This window comes from Rattus norvegicus, chromosome 11 (genome assembly GCF_021556685.1).
Source record: "Rattus norvegicus strain SHRSP/BbbUtx chromosome 11, alternate assembly SHRSP_T2T, whole genome shotgun sequence".
Taxonomy (NCBI): domain Eukaryota; kingdom Metazoa; phylum Chordata; class Mammalia; order Rodentia; family Muridae; genus Rattus; species Rattus norvegicus.
In genome coordinates, this window is record NC_141544.1 from 37,350,480 (window position 1) to 37,355,856 (window position 5,377).

General features: G+C 45.3%; 1 pseudogene; it reads right to left on the reverse strand.

Moving 5' to 3' along the window:
* Window positions 1-233: 233 nt before the first annotated feature.
* On the reverse strand, window positions 234-4,619 carry Tmem126a-ps3 (transmembrane protein 126A, pseudogene 3; annotated as a pseudogene).
* Between the last annotated feature and the right edge of the window lie 758 nt (window positions 4,620-5,377).

The window sequence follows — 5,377 nt, forward strand, 5'->3', positions numbered from 1 at the left end:
TCATTGCCCACAAACATGTTAATGCTGTTCTAAGAAGAGAATCCAGTCTTCTTGATCCTCAGAAGCCTGCCTCTTCCCTCTTCATTTTGCCTTCCCTAAGAAGTCAGCCCATAGCCAATCAACTGATTCACAGGTGGATAGAATCACTTACTGCCTTTAAGAAGTATACAAAACAGACAGAAAAGAGAATTGTTACACCATTTTACTTTTGTTGTAATATTTGCTTTAATTTTTCAACCAGATCCAGGTAATTGAAGAGCCTTTATGGGGATTTTATATTGCCCATGTTAGTATGCTGCAAACATGGTCTGACATAGGAAATAACACTTTTCTAAAGACAAGCTTAGAAACTATAATCCAGTAATTGAAGATGTTTCCCAACTGAAGTAGAAGGCTTGATTCACACTTGGCAGCAAGGCCCACATTCAGGGGTAAAGCCAAAAGTATAGGGTCTAGACCACCCAGAACAAAACCAACTAGTGTCATGGTACAGGTTTCACAGTTCAAATCACCTATACTCCAATACTCCAATGGTAAACTTACAGAGCTATTGTAGGACAAGTACATAGGCGAATGCCAGCAGCAAACCACTGAACTGAAAACGGGACCCCCATTGAAGGAATCAGAGAAAGGACTGGAAGAGCTTAAAGGGGCTTGAGACCCCATATGAACAACAATGCCAACCAACCAGAGCTTCCAGGGACTAAGCCACTACCCAAAGACTATACACGGACTGACCCTGGGCTCCAACCTCATAGGTAGCAATGAATAGCCTAGTAAGGGCACCAGTGGAAGGGGAAGACCTTGGTCCTGCCAAGACTGAACCCTCAGTGAGCGTGATTGTTGGGGGGAGGGTGGTAATGGGGGGAGGATGGGGAGGGGAACACCCATACAAAAGGGGAGGGGGAAGGGCTAGGGGGAAGTTTGCTTGGAAACCGGGAAAGGTAATAACAATTGAAATGTAAATAAGAAATATCCAAATTAATAAAGATGGAGAAAAAAAATAAAAACAAATGGGATCGCGGCCATTGATAAGCTAGGAGCCACTAGAGCGTGTGTCATGTTCAAGATGAGCCGAAATCTACTGTTTGCTTAGGTCCCCAAAAGCATCATTCAGACCAATCTATGCTGATCTGTGTTCAAGCAGATTCTTTTCTGGTTCTGGAAGTTGTTTAACTTTTTGGTTGTGATATTAAATATTTGCTAGCACTTGGTTTATGACTTGGACCACTCTACTCACCACTAGGCAGAATGAGGGCAACTTATGGCCACCTCCCCTACGGCCAGTGCTTGCCCAGGTCCTCCCATGCCCAAGTCTGCCACAATCTTCACTCCAGTCACCTGGGCTCCATCTCTGGCTCAAGAGAATTTTTAACATAACATTTTATTAATTCTGAGAATCCCCATGCGGCCCATCATACCCACTTCCCAATCCTTCCATTTCTGCCCCCCAGCCCCACAAAAAAATGACAAAAATAAACATAAGAATCATTTTAAAAGTCCAACATTGTGTTATGTATGTACTCACTGGAGCGTGTCCAAACTCTTAGTGGCCTGCCCCTTAAATAGGGCTGAGTCCTTCCCCTATCACATCCCTGTCAAAGACCTCCAATTGTGGAGAGTCACATTTTAGCATCCCCATAACAGTTCTCCAGAATGAGGACATCATGAGTTTTGCAGGCAAATGGATGGAACTAGAAAATATCATCCTGAGTGAGGTAACTCAGACCCAAAAGGACATGCATGGTATATACACACTGAGGGGATACAAGCCAAAAAGTACAGAATACCCAGGATACAATCCACAGAACTCAAGAAGGTTAACAAGCCAAAGGGCCCAAGTGAGGATGCCTCAATCCCCCTTAGGAGGGAGAAGAAAGCAATCCCAGGAGGAGGGGCAGAGGGGAAGAGGGAAACATCTTCAGGTATTGGAATGGGGGAATAGGAGTGAATCCCTGAGGGCCAGCAGAAAGAATAAAAACAGGCAACCTTGGGGAGGTAGGAGGTGGAGGACACTCTAGAATGTACCAGAGACCTGGGAGGTGAGAAACGTTCAGGACTCACAGGAAGGGACCTTAGATGAAATGCCCTACCATGGGGAGAGGGAACTTGTAGAATCCACGTCCACTAGAAAACCAGGGCATCAAGTGGAGGGATGGGGTTGCCATCCCACAGTCAAAAACTCTGACCCATAATTGCTACTCTCTGAAAGAACTGTGGGGACAAAATTGTAAAAAAGACAGAGAAATGAGGCCCAGCGACAGGCCCAAATCAGGATTCGGCTCAAGGGAGACTCCATGGCCTGACACTTACTCATGCTATGGTGTGCTTACAAACGGGAGCCTAGCATGGCTGCCCTCCAAGAGACCCAACAAGCAGCTGAAAGAGTCAGATGCAGATACTTACACCCAACCAATGGACAAAGGCTGGGGACCCCTGTGGTTGAATTAGGAAAAAAGTGGAAGAAACTATGGAGGAAGGTGACCCCATGGGAAGACCAGCAGTCTCAACTAACCTGGATTTCCGAGATCTCTCAGACACTGAGCCACCAACCAGGCAGCATACACCAGCTGATATGAGGCCACCTACACATTTACAGCAGAAGACTGCCTGGTCTGGCCTCAGTGAGAGAAGAGGCACCTAACCCTGGAGAGACTTGAGGCCCACGGGAGTGCGGAGGTCTGGATGGGGGAGGGAGGGAGCATCCTTTTGGAGAAGGGGTGGGAGGAGAACTAGGATGAGGAACAGTCAGAGGGTGGCCTGGAAAGGGGATAACGACTGGACTGTAAAAAAAAAACGATTAAAGAATACACACACACACACACACACACACACACACACTTCTCAAGTACCTTCCTGTCTAGGCTGTTACTGCCTTTATGGGGGTCAGGGAGGGGGTGTATCACAAAAGCCTTCCGTGTTCCTCTCTCAACCCTGCATCTGCAATCACAGTTATCACAGCAAAAGTACCCTCCTTGCTCTTCACTGTCATTGGAAGCATGGATCACAGGCCCCCAAATAGATGGTTTGTAGGGACAGCTCAGATCGTGAAAATAGCTCCCAACTGCAATGTGACCACCACAAAACCAGACAAGGCCCTCAGAGGTAATCTGGACCACAGATAGCAACATGGCCTCAGATGGCAGCGCAGGCCACTGAGACAGTATGATCCATGGACACAAACGCAGTTTCCGGGTGCAGCACAGACCACAGACAACTCTATGGCCCTCCATGGTAGCATGGACCACAAACTTCGGCTCCTGGTGAGAGCCAAGCATGGTGGCTTGGTGCTCAGGAGAGAATTTTTAATACTTTTGTGAACTCAATAAAAAAGAACCTCACACATGGGCATAAGACCCTAGAAGTCTCTTAGCTCAGCCTGTGGAGTGTGACTTTAGCTCGTGAAGTCTTCTTCCGGGTCATATGGGTTTGTAGAAGAGCATTTTTTAAAAAGTGCCTGGAAGATGCTGTAGATGATGATGTTTGCCAGGGAAGCTTGAGGACCTGAGTCCCGCAAATATACACATAGACACACAAGCGTACAATAAGAGCAGTGCTGCATCTATATCGGCAAGAGCAGGGCAGAGACAGGAGGAACGCCAGAGATTAGTGGCCAGCTGGTCTAGCCAATCAGCAAGTATCAGGTTCAGAAAAATACCCTGGCTCTGAAAGTGAAACGGAAGCTCGTTTAGTTTCCTTTTCCTGGTGTTGTTGTAAAGTCCATGACAAAAGCAATTTACACAGGAGATTAAAAAAAAAAAAAAACAAAAAAAAAGGAGGGGAGGGCAGTGTATACTGACTCACAGCACAAGGGTACAGTCCATCCTGGGGTGGGAGTCAAGGAGATAAGAGCTTGAAGCTCATAGTCACAATGCAACCAGAATCAGAAACTGTCATGATTGCATGCTGCTCCTCTATTCCCCTTTCTCCATACATACCGTCCAGTATTCCAGCTAGGGAATGGTACTACCCACAGAGGCAAGTCACCCATCCAAGGAAATCTCCCAAAGAGACATAGTCAAAGATCTATCCTCCCGGTGATTCTAGATTCTGTCAAGTTGTCAATTAACACTGGCCATCGATGAGTGATTGAGGAAGATTCCTGAGGTTGACCAATAACCTGCACCTATATCCGACCCCCCCATACACACACACACACACACACACACACACACACACACACACACACACACACAAGCATGAAAGGAAGAAGAATGGGGGGTCAGACCACTCTGTGGTTCAGATGTGGTTTGTGTCCCATTGCCTCACATAATGAAAGTGTGGTCTTCCCTACAATGGTATTGAGAAGTGGAACTAACTAGTCAGTGTAATTAAGTTATGGAAGTTCCGTCCTTATGAATGAATGAATCAATCAACGTTGCCTCTAGAAAGTAAATAAAGTCTTCTAGAAATGGGTTTTAGCCCATGAGAATAAGGTTTTAGAGTAAGTTCCAAGTCTTTTGGCTCATTTTCTCTTCTGTCTGTCTTGTCTTACCATGTGAGTTCACTGTGCTCCTGATGTAAAACCATCCACACAATAACACTATGCTATTTGGACTGTCCAGCTCCCAGATTTTTGAACTCAAACCTTCCTACCCTTACATATTACCCAACGCCATGTTACAATAGCACAGAACAATGACACTATCACGTTGCCTGCTATTCTCACTTTTTCCTCGAGGTTTTTTCATTAGCAAATGCACTCATTGCGACATGATGATGACATACACACTCCTTGTGGAGTAGCCGAAATGAAATCATAAGTCATATCACATGTTTTGTTGTGAGAACAATTGGAATCTACTTTTGGAATCTACTTTTGGAGATCTTCAAAATCACAACAGCATATTCTTATCAGTAGTACTGGAGATCAAACCCAGGGCCATCAGCACCATTAGTCATGTGCTCTACTTGTGAGCCACATCCTTAGCCCAACACTGCCATGGTTTTTATTAACTACAGTCTCTGTGTGATAAAAATAGGTCCTTCCTGGTGCTGCTTCCTTTCTAACTGAAATGTTCCTTTCAACTTTTGCACTTGAAGAGCACTTTCTTTTCTCAATAAAACTACATGAGCCTGGGTCACTTGGTAGACCAGGCTGCCTCAAGTTCATCCTACTACTGCCAAAGACTCCCAAGAGCCGGGATGACAGCTGTGCTCCACCACACCTGTCGTCTTTATAACAGTTTTTATGCATGGTAATACTTCAGGATTCATCCAATGACACCATTTCACTTCTCGTCTTCAGTACAAACTCAGAAGGCTCTCAATATTTGACGAATTATTTAAAGAATGTGTGAACGGCAACCCTACAATATCCAAAGTATATTAGGAGCACTTAACAGATGGGAAAGAAATTTTTCAGTTAATGCCAAGC